At 43.1% G+C, this 19,254-nt stretch overlaps 1 protein-coding gene across 2 annotated transcripts in view; it reads left to right on the forward strand.

The window, feature by feature from the left end:
* The first annotated feature begins 9,480 nt into the window (after positions 1-9,480).
* Apc (APC regulator of WNT signaling pathway) overlaps positions 9,481-19,254 on the forward strand; it is a 101,842-nt gene continuing 92,068 nt past the window's right edge. For both annotated transcript variants that reach the window (XM_059246524.1, XM_059246525.1), the window contains exon 1: positions 9,481-9,594. The gene's annotated coding sequence lies outside the window, so the exon portion shown is untranslated. The remainder of the gene's footprint in view (positions 9,595-19,254) is intronic.

Raw genomic sequence — 19,254 nt, forward strand, 5'->3', positions numbered from 1 at the left:
TTTTCATATGTTCATATTACAATGATCTCAGGCTCAGTGTCTTTGTGTTATAATGTAAGAGAGGTAGACTGTTGGAGTCTCCCTGGAAGCAGGTCCTCTGCTACAATGGTTAGCAGTAAGATACTACACATAGCAGTGATTGTGAATAAACACTTGTATCCCAAGCTCAACCTCCCCATGATGGACCTCAAATCACTGCAGCCCCTCTGAGGATACCCAACACAAAAGAAACTGTGACAGACAGTAAGTCATACTAAAAAGAGATAATGCTCTTAACAAATTGTGATTCAGATATGTTACATTTATAGACTTTTATGTGTTTCCCAAAAATTTATGAACATATAACTAAGATACCTTCCATCAACTTAGGACCTATGCAAGTGATGTTCTATGACACTTATCGTTCATTAGTTTCATCATCTGAACAGAGAGAAGGGAGGTACACATTTGTAAACGTTTGTACTTAGTTCATCATTTTGAAAAGCAGCTTCTGGGATGTCTTTAAACCTTATTGTTCAAATTCCTAGTGTATACAAAAGTAGTAAGAGCAATATGAATTGTTATCATGCTCTTCATTTTATTGCTTTTGGTTGGATGCTTTCAGTTCAATACACACACACACACACACACACACAGAGAGACAGACAGACAGACAGACAGACAGACGAGAGGGACCAAATCTTATTTATGCCCTTATGTATATGTCTAATAAAAAAGGCATAAACCTAGCAAACAACAATATTATTTTAACCAAAGGAGAATTGTAGGCTATGAAAAAAAAGATGTGGCCTTTAGACATGGATGGCCATCAATAGATTCACAGAAGAAATGAGCTACTTAAAAAAATAAACACATATTCTAACTTGTCAAAGGCTGTGACAGAATAGAGACACCTAAACTATACATTTTCTGGAGTTTTATCCTAGAGTTCCTCTTGGCTTTGGTGAAATCTTCCAGCCTCTTTTCTATTTATTGGTTCTTCTAACCATATGCTCAGATTTCTTCACATTTAGGTAACATTTTTGAATGTTTATTAAATATGATAGTTAATTTTACATAGCAACTTAACTAGGCTACAGAATGCCCACAGAGTTAGTAAACCTTTTTTTTTTTTTCTTTTTCCCGGTTTTATCTACAGTGTCTCCTGAAGAGATCCACATTTGAATTGGCAGACTGACTGAAGTTCTGCTCACTAGTGTAGATGTGGTCCTGCTCCAGTCCTTGCATATAGCTACTCCTGTTTTGAGTTTTCAGATTCAAACCAGGGCTTATACTCATGAGATATGCAACTCACAGGCCTTTGGACTCACTGAATTATATCACTGGCTTTCCTTCTGGCTTGCAGAACACAAATTATAAGATTTCCTGCGCCTCCATAGACCAACCCTATTACACACACACACACACACACACACACACACACACACACACACATACACACACCATTGCTTCTGTTTCTCTAGAGACCTTTGAATAATATACCAGGTACTAGACACTTTCACATATACTATGTCATGAAATCTTTGGACCAAGCCTGAGGTGGATGTCATCACCCCTATTTCTGAGGCTGAAAAGAGAGGTTCAGGGGGGTAACTTGGCTAGGGCTGAAGAGAGAAGGCACAGCTAGAGCTAAGGACTTCTGGCTCTAGTTCAAATATTCTCCACATCATGTACACTTGCACAGCTCTTCTAAATTTCAAAGTACTTTTCCACTTTACAAAATAGGTAAAATTAACGGTAAAAGTCCTTAATCTACAATCTACTATAGTTTTATCTTCCATCTGCAAAACTCTATCTTAATTCTCTTTCTCTGTTTAGGAAACTGTTCTCCTGAGGCAGAACCCAACTCTTGCTACTGGAACTGAAAGTCCATATCCTGGACTTATGTTCCTGGTGGACCAGCCTAGAACTGTGTTACTAAATATGGTAGCTACTCACCACACATGACCATTAAGCACTAGAATCAGGACTAGTGGCCATGCTGAAATGATATTTGGACGTATTGAGTTAAATAAAATATGTTGTTAGGTGGCTAGAGAAATATTTAGGTGGTTAAGAGCTCATCATGTTCTTGCAGAGTTCACGGCACCCACACTTGACAGCAGCCAGCCACCTGTACCTCTTCCGGCCCCACGGGATCCAGTGACCTATTCCAACCTCCAGAAGCACCTCACCTACCTGCACAGCCCCTTCCCATACACACATGATTAAAATCTTGAAATTATGTAGTTAGGATTTCATGTTATTTTTAAATATGTTTTTATTGATTCTCTGAGAATTTCATCCATGCATCCAATGTATTTTGATCATCTTCACCCCCAACTCCTCCCCCTAACTCTTCAGATCCATCCCCGATCCACTTTCAACCCCCTCCAAACTTGGTGTCTTTTTGATTTTTTTTAAAAAGAACACATCAAGTCCAATTTCTGCTGCCTTTATACTCATGGACATGGGGCCATCCGCCAGAGCCTACTTGACCCACTAGGGACCACACCCTAAGGGAAAACTGACACCCTTCTGAAGAAGCCATCAAGTGTCAAAAGACCCCACCTAGGGGGTCAGGGCTCATGAGCTCCTCCCTGCCGCAAGCTGGAATATTGACTGGATTGATCTCGTGCAGATAAACACGGCCACTGTGCACTCATGAGTCAGCAGGCCTGTTATGTCCAGGACACACTCTACCCCTCCCCAGCCTCTGGCTTTTATGATCTTACTGCCTCCTCCTCCACAGTGTTCCCTAAGCCTTCCCTTGAGGGTTCACTTGTAATTAAAAGAAAAAAACTTTCTTAATGTGGCTCTTAAAAAAAAACCTTAAACTAAATGTGTAGCTTACATTATATTTCTGTTGGACAGCATAGAACTACAGGGCTAACAGATGGCTGAATTGTGTCAATCATTTGTCCCCATTGAGGTTGAAAGCTACTGCTATGAGGCAATGTGACTTTCTATTCCATCCCCTGGGAGCAGTGACAGTGATTATTGCTGTATCATGTTTCAGGGGTATCAGAAACAACATTTAATGTTTCAGTCACGCGGTGTGACAGTCTCAGTTTAGGTTTCCACATCTAGCAGTAGCTAGAGTAGAGGTTTCATGGACCCTTCTAAGAAACTCTTTTCCTGTGAAGGCTCTTCATGAAGGTCCCTTCTCTGTCTTAGTTCACAAGATCTTTCCTCCTTTCAGCAACAACGGTAAGATGCGAACCACACGCTTGTCATCCGCTAGTGACAGTCTCACAGTGAAGTGTCACGTCTTCTCAGCCACACTGTAGAATTCCTGTGGCAGGAACCCTGGGTTTCACATAAGTGTTCTTAGTGTCTGTCGGACTCTCTTGGTGACATCACTGAACAACATACTTGTTCTCACTACAGATCTCTGAAGGAGGCAGGGAAGTAACCGCCATCCTTGTTTGTAGATAAAGAAACTTTTTTTTTTTTTTTTTTTTTTTTTTTTTTTTTTGGTTTTTCGAGACAGGGTTTCTCTGTGTAGCTTTGCGCCTTTCCTGGAACTCACTTGGTAGCCCAGACTGGCCTCGAACTCACAGAGATCCGCCTGGCTCTGCCTCCCGAGTGCTGGGATTAAAGGCGTGCGCCACCACCGCCCGGCTAAGAAACTACTGCTTAGTGACTAGCAGGAAGTTTGGGAGCCGCTGGCTTGCTGTCATGTGGGAACAGAAGCCACACTGCCCACACTGTTCTTTATTCCAGGCTCTGTCACATATATAAGATGGTGTCGTAGGATTTCTATTGCTGTGAAGAGACACCATGACCACGGCAACTCTTGTAAAGAAAACATTTCAGTGAGGTGGCTCGCTTACAGTTTCAGAGGGTCAGTCCATTGTCATCACGATGGGAGGCATGGTGGGGTGCAGACAGATGTGAGCTGAGAGTCCTACATCTTGCAGGCAACAGGAAGTCAACTGACAGTCCCACTGACCGAAGCTTGAGCAAAAGAGACCTCAAAGCCTGCCCCCACAGGGACACACTTCCTTCAACAAGGCCACACCTCCTAATAGTGCCACTCCCTTTGGGGGCCATTTTCTTTCAAACCACCACAGATGGTGTGTTCATTTCCTAGGGCTGCCATAATAAATACCACAGGTTGGCAGCATAAAACAGTGTGTGCACTCATGGTTCTGAAGGATGGACATCAAAACCTGAGGTGTCCACAGAGCATGCCGCCTCTGAAACCGAGAGGCAAGCAAAGCCTGGCTCACCTCATCTGGGGTGATGGTTTGCTGATGGCATCAGGCTTTTCTTGCCTTGTCCTCACTCGAATCTCTCCCTCTGCCTCTGTCTTCACATGAGCGTCTGCTCATACAGACAACACTCCTTATGCCACTTTTCCCACTGCGCTGCGACCCAGTTTAAACTTAGTTGTATTCCAAATGACCCTGCCTTCAATTACGATCATGCTCTGGTGGTTAGGAGCTGAACCTGTTTGGGGTGAGCACAATTCCACTCATAACAGAGGGTAAACATAAGGAAACACTGTTATGGTTCCATGATTTGCTCCCAGGATTATACTGTAGTGAGAAAGAACCTAGAGAGGGGTGAGTCCTTATTTATCTATTTATTTATTTATTTTACATCCTGGCTGCAGTTTCCCCTCCCTCCTCTCCTCCCAATCCTTCCCACCAGTGCCCTCTGTTCCCACCCCCAGTGCACTCCTCTAGAGGTGAGTCTTAAATAGTTCTATCTACTACTTGGTTTCTACATGGACTGACAGAGTTCAGCATATGTCATCATGAATTTAGGGTGTCTCTTACCTCACATAAGGACTGAATGGTCCCCACGAATAAGATTACAGCCTACCCCAACTAGCAGATCTCTCCAGTCATCTGAAACAATGATATAGAATTGTGAGAAATTATTAGAAAATGAGGTTATTGCAGTGATCCTGTAACTCCTGCTTTGGGATCTAAAAAAACTGGGAGACTAGATGGAAGAGCCAGTTGAACACACTAAAGAAGCCAAAGAAGTGTAACTCACACTTAGGATGTGTTCCAGTTTTCAGGCATTTCTTCTTTCCCTATACTGAAAATATACGTAAGTTTTTAATGAAAATACAAACATTGAAAAACGAAACTGGTAAAATGAGCCCTGCTCTAATCTAAGAGAAAAGAATGCCTGCAGTTTTCAATCAGGACCTCAGTGGGAACCCAGGCAGGAATAGCCTAGGATGGGCAGCCACTCAGCTATCTCTAATGCTAGCTCAGGACAGAGTCAAGTACCAGAGAAGTTGTCTCTAGGTCTGTCTCACCTAAAGGGGAAGAGCACACCTGGGCTTTGGGTCAGGACTGTCTCTAAAAGTTTTCTTGGTCAAGTGACTTAATCTCTTTGTATTGCGCATGTCCAAAGTGAGGATGGCTACCTAGATGGGCTGTGATAAAGACTTAGGATCTACAATACATAGACATACACTAGACATCTCATTAACTTCAATCTTTCCCTTGCCCACTCCTATAAATACATTCAATATAATTTCTGCCTACTGCTCCATCCCCCTGACAAATATAAAAAGTGATTTACATTTAATTTTAAAACCCAGTAGGTGAAAAACAATATAATACACTACTAACTACTTAGATTCAAATTTCCACATTCATTAATTCAACAGATGTTTATTGAGTAGCCATCCTTGCCAGCCATGGTGTTAAAAACAAAACATTTTTCCCTCTCTTAAGCAGTTCACTGTTTAGTGAGGAGATAGTAAGCAAACAATACATATATAATTTAAAACCATAGCCACACATAATGGCACATGTCCGTAACCCTAGCACTTGGGAGGTATAAGCAAGATGATCACAGTGCATCTGAGGATAGACTGAGATACGTGAGGCCCTTGCTCAAAAATAAAATAAAAACTGAAGGGCCAATTATATGGCACATACCTGTAATATCGAGGAAGCTAAGGCAGGATGATTACCAGTTCAAGGTCAGCCTGGGTTACAGTGATATCTTGTCTCAAAACAAACAAAAGAGATGATTTTCAAAAACATCCTTTGTGCCATGGAAGAAATGACAAGGTGCAATGATGAATCATGCATAGGGCAGGAAGGTAGATTTAGTTAGGAAAGATGACCCAGTGGCCTTTCTGAGGTAGCAATTAAACCAAAACTTGAAGGATAACTAGAAGTCAGACATGTAAAAGACACGGAAGTTCTTGTAGCTAGTCAAATCCACATGTACAAAGGCAGTCAGCGGCCAAAAGTGTCCGGAGTTGCAGATGGGAGGTTCGACAGGTTAGAGGGACCATTTGGAATTGAGTCCAGCTTCCTACCGTGGCCTGGAGGCCCTTTGAACATTGCCTCCTCACACCCTCTAGCACCGTCCATGCAGTCCACTGTTTCTGTCCCTCGTCCCTCACAAACTCATTTCTCCTGAAGCCTGTTTCTCTGCCCCGCTGGAAGGCTCTGTTCCAGGATCTGTCCCGATGCTGTCCTGCCAACGCTATGAAGACCACAGGAATCTGGGATGGATGGCTATCTGGATAATGGGTAGTCTCTGTCATTTTTTCAATAGATTTGGAAGCTGCTTGGTCTGCGCTCAGATATGATTTATCCTTCCCAGATCTCTGACAGTATTGACGACTAAGCTAGCTATAACTTTGTTAGCTTAGCAACAACAGACAACTAGCTTCTTCCACAAGATTTCAGCCACCTTGTTAGTTCATTGATCAATACATTAATTAGTTAAAACTACTAAGTCTCTTAGTAAGAAAAGGCAAACATATTTGCCTTACTCACAGGCTTCATATTAAGGGATAAACAAGTTTCAAACATAACTTAAAATGGCTGTTTTTAATGATAATTGCTTATATCTCTGATAAATAATTAAATAAAAACCATGAAAATCTATATAAATTCTGAGAGTCTAAAATATATAAAGGCCTGAGGATATGAAAATTTAAATTATGATAAAAGGATGACTTAAAATATGTCAATACAACTATTAGGGGTCTTAAGACATAAAGACTTAAATTATGAAAGTCTAAGAGGATATTTTGAGAAATATAAATATAATTTATAAAAATAAAAAATGGCTTAAGATACATGAAAAATATTACAAGATTTCTTTCCCTTGCCATCCTATCATTACATTGAAATTTCTAAAATTCAAAGTTTAACATTAATAAAATTCTGACAGACTAATAAAGCAATGACTGTTTACTATCTGGGTCACAAGCTCAAGATTTCAGATTTCCTTTGGTTGTCTTCTGAATATAGACTTACAGATGCTTTTCATCGAGCCAAAGGCATCTCAGTCCAATCTATACCTGGCTCTCTAACAGAAGAAAATGTACGTGCTTTTTAACCCAAAACTGTAGCTTTAGCTAGGACTCAAAGGTATGAATCTATTCCTGCTGTATTACAGATACCTGTTACCTGCTTTGTCTACAATATGGATTTCAATACAGATGGATAATACTAATATATCTGAAACTTTTACAGCTTTTTATGAAATGGAAATTCATATAAGCTTCAAAGAATCAAAAAAAAAAGTCATAAAACTTGGATCTACTTCTCACAGGTCAAAAGGATTTTGGTGATGTAAATGCTGTCTCTTCAGCTGGTCAATGAACCAGATGCTTCTACATTCCCTCCTTGCCTTTGACTAACATTCTGGCTTCCCAGGGCCCTGACAACAGTGTCCTAATGTCAGCAGGAAGTAATTACAGAAAAGAATATGTCATCCTTGTTCCCCTCCTGACGATGTTAGATCAAAAGAGAATTTCTTGTCATAGGGAACCTGAGATAAGATAATAATTGGTCCCCATTCTCATTTCCAAGTTCCTTCTAAATAAGGAACTCTCTCAGCCATCACAGGGCTTTTGGCCCTTCTGCTTCTGCTAATTGCTATTGTCTTTTGCATCACTGATGCCTTAACTAAATGATAATTCCTGTCTGGGTACCATTAAGCTGATGATTCTAAAATCCCAATATAAGCCTATTAAAAAAAAATCTCCAAGATTTGAGATGGTGTACTACTCAAGAGGGGAATGAGAGGACCGAGCAGATGCCATAGCACGCTGCTCAGTCTTCTCTCAGAGATCAGGCCTCAATTTCAGTTTCCTGAAACTGAACAAGCAGTTTCTGAAAGAGCCACAAACGAAGGACAATTAATCACTGGTGCCCCTGACCATAGGGACAAGGTAGATTGGATGCACCAAGTCTGGGCCACTGAGCCAGCCCCCACAGTCAGTGCATACTAGGCCAGCCAGCCAGCCTCCACAAACAGCTCAAGGACAAAGCCTGGGACTTGTCCAGGCCTGCCAAAATAAAGGGAAAACTGTAGCCCTGACCAGCCCCTGACTAGCCCTGGCCAATTAGAACATATTAATACGATTGCCACTTGCTTAAACCAATCATATCTGAAATGACCTACCTGCTCTAGGACCTCCCCTTAGCTGTGCTTAAAAGGAGCCTCTGGGCCCCTCTCAGGGTCGTTGCCATCTTGCCTTCATGTGGGATGGCAGGCCCCAGCATGCTGGAATAAAAAACGCTCTTGCTGACTGTGTATGTGGGACTTTTCCAGGACCCTAACAGTCCACTCTCCCTTAGCAAAGGGCTCCTTCATTGTTATACAATTCACACCTTTTCAATTCCATAACCAAAGCTTCTTATCTAAGCCCCCCAGAGGGTCAATGTTCTGGGTTGTTCTTAAGCTGAGTTTGCATAGGTAACAGAGGGTATGGAGACAGGAGGTAGCAATCACACAAAAGGCAGATCAAAGCTAGGTGCTAACACTCTAGAGCAAGCCAAACAAGGTGTAGCTCTGTGGGAATTCTCCCCTTAGGGTCCAGAATAAGTAGGTTTAGAATTAAATAAAACTGGAGAGGTGGCCTGGAGGGGAACCTACAGAACAAAAACTGGTTTCTGTCTTCTCCATTGGGTTAGGATCTCCCTTAGCGCTAGGATCCATTTTCAATAATTTTCCTATAATCAGTACCTAGCCCAGGACCTGGCATTTGGTGCATGCTTGATACGAACAGATGCTCATAGATAACCGTGGTGTGCGCAGGAAAAGTTTACTAATTTGGTTTAGCCTGCTCATCTGGGAAAGGTGAGCAGGTTGGAGACTGAGGATCCAAAAGAATAGAAGAGATTAACCAAATACCGCAGAGGCAGGGCATCGGCCGCTGCGCCTGCGCAGTCCAGACCCTCCTTCCCGAACAGCGGGACGCCGGCCCGCCCACCGCTCCCAACGCGCGTGCGCACTGCACGCTTCCCGCCTCCAACAAGATGGCGGCGGCCCTGTCCTGAGTGGGCGGAGTGTGGCTGCCGGAAACCCGGCTGCCGCCTTCGGGGAGCTTCGGGCGAAGGCCTGGGAGCAGCGGACCGAGGCTGGCGCGATGCTGTGCCCGGGAAGCGCAGTCGGCTACCGCTGAGGAAGGTGGAGCGAGGCGTTGCCTTTCCAGCGCCCCCTATGTACGCCTCCTCGCGCTCGGGGCCGGTCGCCGCTCTGCCCGCCTCGGTCCCACCACCGGTGACTCTCGGGGCCCGGAGCTCCAGCGGCGGCCGGGACCGAGTCCCGCGGGAGGGGAGGCGCCCGGGCGGCGCCCGTGCTTGCGGCCGCGGAGCGAGCGTCTGGCAGGTGAGTGCGGCTGCGCACGCCGGCGGCTCCCACCCCGGCGCCGGCGCCGGGACCCCGGCGGCCCGGTTCCACCGCGCTCCGCTCTGCACGTTCCCGGCCTGCCCCTCTCCGGCCTCGTGCCGGCCGCGGGCTCGCAGGGTCCCCCTTCCCACGCCGTGGGCGGGGGTCGTGACTCCCGCCGCCCTCGCGCCTCTTCCCGGCGTCGCAGGCAGCCTCGCCCCTGCTAGCAGTCTTCTTCGCTCTGGGTGCGTGGGTCGTCCAGCCCGTCTCGTTCGAGTTCAGCCTTCTCGCTGCCCTTTAAAAACTTTGGAGCGCTGGGAGGACTAGCTGAGCCTGGCTTGTGGCGTTACAGAGGAGAGCTTTCCTGGTTGTACAGAGGCCGGTGGGATCCGTTCCCCCTGGAGAAGGGAACGAGTCCCGGTTGACTGGGATGGGTGAAGGAGTCTTGACTCCTGCCTAAATGGAACCTGCGATGGCAAAATGATTATTCGCTTCTAAATCATTCATCTCTTTCGGCATAGCCAGTCTTATAGTCCCAGCTTTTGAGAAGGAGGCGTGAGTTTTGTGAAGCGTTAGGTTTTGTAGAGCCATTGAAAGAATTGGGGAGTGTTATGTTCCTTTTAAAAAAAGATCTTATAAATGTATAAAGGTAACACATAATGGGACAAAGCGTTAAGGGGTTTATACTTTTTTTTAGTTATTTGCGTAAAGTGTGCGTTGAAGCTTTAGGATCCCCAATGTGCAAGCCCTTTGTTTTTGTTTTTTAGAAAGGGCTGCTCAGATTTCTTGTATTCTCAATTGTTACTAATGCTTAACAACGCTTATAGCTCTTGATAGTCTCTATAAGGCGGGTGTGTGCCAATCTCAGCTGCCCCTCAAGGGTCATCGCGATTACTGATAACGCAAAATTGTCCTAAGTCACTTAGGGATCTTGCCAAACTTTGCAAGTGCAAACTGCCCCATCAGAGTGGCCGTGGAGGAAGTTGTCGGGCTGTCTGTCTCCTCTATCCCATTACTTAGATGTGTGTCAAGAGCCACGAAGTGGGATTAAAAATACTGACATTTTGCCCTTCGAGATTGCAAAAGAGTGGGACTTTGAAAACGAGTTTAGAAAGCTGGGGTTTAGCTTGGAGGTAGAGTGCTTGTAAAACTGACTCCATATTCCTCCAGGACTGTAAAAAAAGGTATGAATGAAAGTTTTAGAACAGGCTTGCCCACTTGAAAAGAAGAAGTCTTTTGAGTCTTCTGTCATTTGTTTGTTGGTAGGCTTCACTCTTACACCACTAAAAACTACCCGCACTCAGGTCTTGCCTGTCACTCCTACACTTTCATTTCCATTTGAAGGGATCAGAAGGAAGTTGGGGCTTCTAAACTCCAGTGGCTGAGAAAATCTCAGCTGTCTGAGGCATACTTCCTCTATTTCCCAGGTTTCCCCTCCCCCCAATATTATCTCCTTATTTGCTCATATTTCAGAGAAAGAAATGTCTGTCTTTGCAACAAGCCCCTCCAGATGAGCCCATGACCACCCCCTTCCCTTCTCTCTATTTAGAACTCTCCATTATTACTGTTTGGAGGCCTCCTTCAGCTGCTCCCTTCCTCTCCTCTACACCTTTGTGTTTTCCCCTGAGCTACCAGATACAACTCTAGGAGGCTATTCTGAAGTCAGAAATTTTTCAGACTTCAGAAAAAAAGGTCAATTCTTGGATCCAAGGACTCTGATGTAGTCAGAGAAATCTTTCAGCCTTGGTTTTGACTTGTGTTAAAACTGTTTAGTAGGTGTGGTCATATTACCACTTAGACTATTCTGTATCTATAAAGTAGGATGTAATACACCTTGCATGATGGATATACAGGGGGTTAATAGGTGTTAAATGTCCCTCTAAGGGTTTGGCACATCTTCATCTTTCATTTTCACTATGAAGTCACTATGAAATGGAAGTCCCTTACCATTTCACTCTTGCTGTGGGGCATCAAGATGGATCAGCAGGTGAAGGCACTTGCCTTGGAACCTGACAACCCAGTTAGCTCCCTAGGACCCACGTGGTTGAAGGAGATAACCAACCCTAGCACGTTATCTTCTGACCTCCATCACACACAGATGCAGAATAAACAAATGTAATTAAAAAAATTTTTTTGAAAAAAATCACCAGAGAACACTAAGCACCAAATCTGTTCTGTGTCGTCTTTGGTTTCTGTAGGCAATTGTAAGTTATATAATACTCTGTAGTAATAAATGACGTGTTCTTAGCTTTCTACACTGTACTTCCTGGTTTCCTGATCCATTGAAAGTTCCTTAGAATGTCCTACCCTCTCTCAACTTTGTGCTTCTCTTGTCACTAGGCTGCAAACAGGATATGCAGACAGAGGTGATGCATTTGCCTCTTGTAATTGGCAGCTGCACGCTTAGAAGTGGCATGAAGTATATCATATAATCAGTGGTGAAAGTCCATTTTTCTCCTCTTTTCTCAACATTGTCCTCTTTTAAGTTCTTTGCTCAGACTTGCTTCTCTCCTAATAAGAAGACAGCTATTAACAATGTTCATGTTACCGTTTTCATTTCCTGCCAAGGGAAGGTAGAAGGCTTCTCTTCTGGCCTTTTCCCAGAGTCCTCAGCACTCCTGGGATTGAACAGAACAGAAGACCATGCTGTTAGGTCTGGAGCAGTATCTTTTGTCTGGAGGTGGTAGCTGGTAGGAGTGAATCCTATCTAAAAATAAGGACTGTGGCACAGCATGGGGCTGGGGTGTGTGCGAAATGGGTCCTAGAAAGGTAACTAATGTCCTCAAGGCTCTGTATGTTCTTTGGTGTGTTTTCTTGGTGATCATGTAATTTTTTCTTTATGATATAAATCATTTTGTGTGGATATTTCTAATTTCTGGAGCTCTGCTTCCTCCTTCTACTGTTTGCCGTGTACCCCCATCTCAGCTGCCAAAAGTCACGTGACAGCAAACTAAGTCTAGCTGCACCGCCCACAGCTTGTGGTGCGTTCATGTGTGCTTGTATGTTTGTGTCCCCTTCCTCCTCATTCCCCTTGGGAACCGCTTTTCTCTCAGTCACCCACTGTAGCAGGAGTCTTAAAAGTTCTTATTAATAAAATCAAACCTGAGGCCAGTTATTGGGGTGAACACTGGATGATCAGAGAGACAGAACAAGCCACAGCTATCTCACCTTGCCAATTCCTCAGCTGGTCCTGTTTCCTCAGACTGGAAGCTTCTGTGTCCTCATCCCAATGGCTCTCAGCTGAACTGTGCTGCTAGAAGCCTGAATGCTTAACCAGCCAAAGGCTTAACCAGGCAAATGCTTCTAGTTTCTGGTCCTCACGCCTTATAAACCTTTCTGCTTTCTACCACCACTCCCTGGGATTAAAGGCTTGCTTTCTGGGATTAAAGGCGTGAGTCACCATGCCTGTCTGTATCCTTGAACACATGGATTTCTGCCTCTGGAATGCTAGGATTAAAGGCGTGTGCTACCACTGCCTAACCTCTATGTTTAATATTGTGGCTTTTCTGTTCTCTGACCCCAGATAAGTTTATTAGGATACACAATATTTTGGGGAACACAGTACCACCACAACCCACTATCGAACCTTATGGTCATATTGGTCCTTCTTCCACTGCCCGTTAGTTTTCAGATCTTAAACATGTATTAATTAGGCTCCAAGTTACAGAATAGTTAACCGACTGACTTAATCAATATCTCACATAAAAGATGATCAGAGTTAGAGGATTTCGTGGCTAGTCAGTTACACTGCACAGTGAGGTTTTCAGGGATTTTCTATAATTGACTAGTCTTAGTGTGCTGTCTCAGGGTTTCTATTGCTGTGAAGAGACGCCATGACCACAGCAGCCCTTATAAAGGAAAAACATTTAATTGGAGTGGCCTCACTTACAGTTCAGAGGTTCAGTCCATTATCATCATGGTGCTGGAGTGCTGTGGGTATCACTCTATATAAATAAAGCACTGATTGGCCAGTGACCAGGCAGGAAGTATAGGCGGGACAAGGAGAGAGGAAAAATTGAGGAAGGAGGAAGGAAGAAGAGACCGGCTGGAGCCACCGCCAAGACAAGGAAGATGTAAAGTACCAGTAAGCCAGGAGCCATGTGGCAAAGTAAAGATTAATAGAAATGGGCTGAATATAAGAGTAAGAGCTAGACAATGATAGGCCTGAGCTAATGGCCAAGCAGTTTAAATAATGTAAGAGTCTGTGTGTTTATTTTATAAGTGGGCTCCGGGACTGGTGGGACTTGGCGGTGGGAGCTGGAGAAAAATTCTCCAGCTACACTGGAGAAGTAACAGAATCCTACATCTTGCAGGCAACAGGAAGTCTTGAGTATCATACTGAATGAAGTTTGAGCAGAAGAGATGTCAAAGCCCACCCCTACAGTGATATACTTCCTCCAACAAGATCACACCTACTCCAGCAAAGCCACACCTCCTAATAGTGCCCCTCCCTTTGGGGGCCACTTTCTTTCACACCACCACATGTACTAACTTTTGAATATATGCATATCCTATCATAGTTGTGCATGGCTCCTTTTTTCTCCAAGTACCATAGCTACCAAAGATAAGTATGTCCTCTTATCTCTTAGTTAGGCAAGTAAACCTTCCACAAATTGTCTGTATCAATCAGGTGTCTACCCTAACTGTAATAATACTTGGAAAACCCATTTATGGCATTTAAGTGTAAGAAGAGCCTGGAGAGAAAGTAACATGGTGTCAGTGGCATATTTCTGCAGTGTTCTGTGGAGAAATAAGCTTTACAAAGAGAATTTGCAAATACCAGTAGCCAGCATAAAGCACTGTTTACCTATGCATTGTCATAAACCATACATGGCTTTTTGCCAAACATTTTGATAACTATAAGTAACTGTCTGAAGTGGCTTCTTATGTAAAATTTGTAAGATTTGAGTGGTAGATTAGAATACTGGATGCTTTGAAAGCTTAAATACATTTAAGCACACCTGTTGGAGCCTCTATCTGAACCATATACAAACAATTATTATGAAACAGATTTGTAGTTCCTCTTCAGGGGAAGCATTTGGAAATACAGGGGAACGTTTCTGGTTGTCATAGTAATTGTCAAGTCCCACTAGCAATCAGGGAGTAGAGGTCAGATATACTAAGTAGTCTGTGATGTTTGGATCGGTCTCACAAAACAGTCATGCCTTAAAATGCCACTGTACACACGTTGAGATTAGCAAATGCCTTGCCTTTTAGAAGAATCTCAATGATCCGTTTATAGTCTTATACTGTAAATGGCAGGACAACAAATTCAAACTGACTTGAAAAGCAATGATGAGATCTTGTGTTGAATGTTAGCTTAGGCGTCATTAATGGCTGCCGTGAAAAGAGGATTTGGCTACTTGCTCTGGTTTGTTCTGTCCTCTCATTTCCCTAATTCTGGTTTCTTTCTTAGGCCTGCCTCATGGTAGCAGATGACTGTAGCACCTTCAGACTCAATGCCCATATTCCACAGACTAAACAACATGAAGACTCCCTTTTAGATTTGATGCTGTGTGTGTTGAGTATCACCACTCCTGACCTTCTCTAAGAACCTGTTCCTACAAAGGTTATAGCTTTGGTGTCTTGGTACACCTTTGCAGACTATTTCTCCATTATGTATCATATTCTGTTTGGTTTTTTTTCTGACTCTCCCTTAATTATCTTTATGTTCTTAAATTCTAAATGTCTAGATTACTTTGTGGTTTAGTGGTTTGACCATATGTAGAATAATTTTGTACTTAGCACAGAAAGATAGGTTGTGGGAAAAGCAGAGAAATAGAAGGTCCTGCCTCTATATTCCTTCAACAGCTGTTTTTGAGCCCTGAATTATGTACATTGTACATGCCACCAAGCACGTATATGATGTTCTTCTAATTCATAAAATATGGATTTTTTTTAAAAAGCCTTTCTGAGTCCTAGTATAGTTGATTGTTTTTACTCTTTACTCATTGGGGGGGGGCGCCACACCACCCAGCTCCCAAATAAATACATGGAGGCTTATTCTTACTTATAAATGACCGGCCTTAGCATGGCTTATTTCTAGCCAGCTTTTCTTAACTTTAATTATCCCGTCTACCTTTTGCCTCTGGGTTTTTATCTTTCTCTGTTTCTGTAACCTTTTCTTTCACTCTTACTCTGTGACTGGCTGTGTGGCTGGGTGGCTGGCCCCTTCTCTTGCTCCTTGATCTTTCTTCCCGGATTTTTCCTCCTCTTTAGTCTTTCTCCCCGCCAGCCCCGCCTATCCTTCTCCAACGCCTTGCTATTGGTTGTTTAGCTCTTTATTAGACCATCAGGTGTTTTAGACAGGCACAGTAACACAGCTTCACAGAGTTAAACAAATGCAACATAAAGAGATGCAACACATCTTTGCATCATTAAACAAATGTTGCACAGCATAAACAAATGTAACAATCTTAAATAGTATTCTACAACATTCTAGTAGTGGTTTTGTCATTTCAGTCATCCCTTAGCATCCAAGGGAGATTTATGTTTGGACCTTGTGTGGATGGCCAAGACTCTTACATAAATGGACAGTATTTGCATATAGTCTCTGTACATCCTCCTAAATACTTTAAATCATCTTTAGATTACTAATAATACAGGTTTAACATCCCTAAATACAAACAGCTGAAACCTGAAAAGGTCCAAAATATTAATTTTTTTGAGCATCAATATGACACAGGTGGAAAACTCTACTTACAACCTCATCTGACAGGTCAAAGTCAAAATGTGGGCACATTAACTATATATATAAAACCTCAGGTTAGATGAATAATGCGTCTGTGTATGCAACATAAGTGAGTTTTGTGTTTAGGCTTGCATATCATCCCTAGGATAGCTCATGCATATGAAAATATCCAAAAATCTGAATATTTTTTAATCTAAAACATTTTGGATAAGAGATACTTATGTTCTTTGTGGGAAAGGGTTTACTACAGATTTTATTAATTAAATTTCTCTCGTCTCTTTCTCTTTCTTTTCCCTTCTTTCCTTTCCTTTACTGGGGATTGAACCCTGTGCTTCACACAGACTAGGTAAGCTCTCTACCACTGAGCTATACCCCATCCTTGGTTTCTCATCTGTGTGCACAGGTGAGTATGGAGGTCAGAAGCTGGCCTCTGGCATCTGTCTGGAGCCCTCTACCCTGGTAGACACTGGATGTCACTGGGACCTGAGCCCCTGGGGCCTTCCTAATGAGTCTAGGCTGGCTCCCAGTGAGCCACAGGGATCCTCCTCACCATCTTCCTGCTTGCTGGGCAACTACCTTACCAGCTCAGCCATCTCAGGGCTGTTTGTGTTTTCTTAGACCATCAGTATTGTTTAGAGGAATGCATGTATTTCCTGTTTCTTAGTTTCCTGTAAACTTCTATTTAGGATCATTTTTACTGATCTTAAAGAATCTGAAATTTAGATTTCCTCCTGTCTGCCTGAAAGGTCTTTATTTTCCCATGCTTGAAGGATGTTTTTGCTACAGAACTCTAGGTTAGCACTTATCTCTTGGAATACATTCTAGATTGTGGCTGCTTTATGTCAACTCGTTCTCCTTTTTTTTTTTCCCCAATTTTTTTATTTTTATTTTTATTTTTATTTTTTTCGAGACAGGGTTTCTCTATATAGCCCTGACTGTGCTGGAACTCGCTGTGTAGACCAGGCTGGCCTCAAACTCACAGAGATCCTCCTGCCTCTGCTTTCTGGGTGCTGGGATTAAAGGCATGCACCACCACACCTGGCTGGCACCATGGCTCTAATATTTCCTTTTAAAATAATTTTATCATATTCCTTTTAAGGAAGGAAAACTTAACTCTGTCTTCTGCTTTATTATTCTGTGATTAGGCTCTGAATGGATGGATTAGAGCTTCATGAATGGATGGATCAGTTCTTATCAGTCCCACACATTTGTCAGCCAAAGGGCCTTCAAATACCACCTTTACTGCCGTATTCTCTTGGCTCCTTAATAAGATTCAGCATTGATAGGTGAAGATCTTCCTGCCCCTTGTGTGCCCTGCCTCCTCTTACTGTGTCTTAAAGGCTTTATTCTGGACAGTTTTATCTTCAGTTACTCCTTTTTCACCAATATCTAATATCTGGTTACTTTTCCAGTAAGTGCTTAATTTAGGTTATTTTACAGTCCCAAGTTTTTTCAAATCTGTGTGATTTTTTTTTTGGTAGTTTGCAGTTCCATGCAATACACACACACACACACACACACACACACACACACACACACACACACGAGTTTGCTAACCTCTTGAGTATAGTAACTAGGAAATTATAATCTGTTAACTCCAATGTTTGTAAATCTCTGTGGATCTGTGGGAGAAATAATTGTTGTATAAGATGTTAACATTTTTGTGAAGATTTTTATTTGGTATTATCAAGCATCTAGGGTTGTAAAACTGCCTTTATCAAATGTCACATTGTTAACTCTGCTGGACTGCCTGCATGACTGACTTATGTGTGGCCAGAGTTCATGGTTTCTGTTATGATTTGAATGTGGGGAGTGTCCTCCAAAGGTCCATGTGTTAAGGGCTTGGTCCCCAAGGTGGCAGTGTTAGGAGGTCTAATGTGACATGTTTGGTATTGGTGTTGTCCCCTCTGAGGCCACTTCTTTTTGGGTCATGAGATGAGCTGCTTGCTTTGACAGTACATCCACTGTCTGTACACTCACCAGAGTCTCAAAGCGGTGGGGCCACTAGGTTATGCGGGATCTCTTTGTGTTTCAGGGTGTCTCTCAGGTGTTTGGTTGGAATGGCAAACACAGTGTGCTCTCCCAGTCCTTTACTAGTCTTCAGATGGAGGGCCCTTGAGAACCTCAGCCGAAAGCCGCCTTTGCCCGGGACTCTGCTTGGCCCCCAGTCTTGAAGGACGGACAGCATTAACTGTTTATTCTTTCCTCTATGATCTTACAGAAGCAAAAGTTGAGATCACTTTTCTGAGTTCCAATCTCTAGTGGGCTTGAACTGTTTATTTCTCATTTTGTTGATAGTTATTTAATGCTTTTAAGAACATTATTTTAATATCTCACTTTTAAAATTATTTTCACTGTGTAGTTTTGGTGCCTGTCCTGGATCTCACTCTGTAGACCAGGCTGGCCTCGAACTCACAGAGATCTCCTGGCTCTGCCTCCCGAGTGACCCTGTCTCGAAAAAACAAACAAAACAAAACAAAAAACATTGAGATGATTTTCAGAGGGATGTTGATCTGAACTGTGGGACGTACCGTTTCTACAACTAGAAGTCCAGACATTTGACAATTGTGCAAAGAAGACAAGCATTCCTGGCTTCGTGTGGTGCTAATTTCTTTATGTTAATGCCTCTTCGAGGCATAAATGAGAGACCTGAGAAACATCAAAATTAACAAGTGGTTGTTTGGTTGTTTTGTTTGTTTTCCACACCGTGTCTCTGGATAGCCCTGGCTGCCTCTCACTCACAGAGATCCACCTGCCTCTGGGATTAGAGGCCTGAGCCACACCCTCCCTGCTCTAAGATGTTATTTGCCAGGCTAGTTCCTGTGGCCTGTGCTGTGCCCCAAGGCAGGGAGGCAGGATATTGTATTTGGCTGTATGTCTTTGGAGCAGAAGTTGTCCATTTAACCTGGTGGGACATGATGTGAGCATTGTAAAGTTTGGAAAGGACACGAGCCGAGTTGACAAGGGTC

The sequence above is a fragment of the Peromyscus eremicus genome, chromosome 19 (genome assembly GCF_949786415.1).
Source record: "Peromyscus eremicus chromosome 19, PerEre_H2_v1, whole genome shotgun sequence".
NCBI classification, from domain to species: Eukaryota; Metazoa; Chordata; class Mammalia; order Rodentia; family Cricetidae; genus Peromyscus; species Peromyscus eremicus.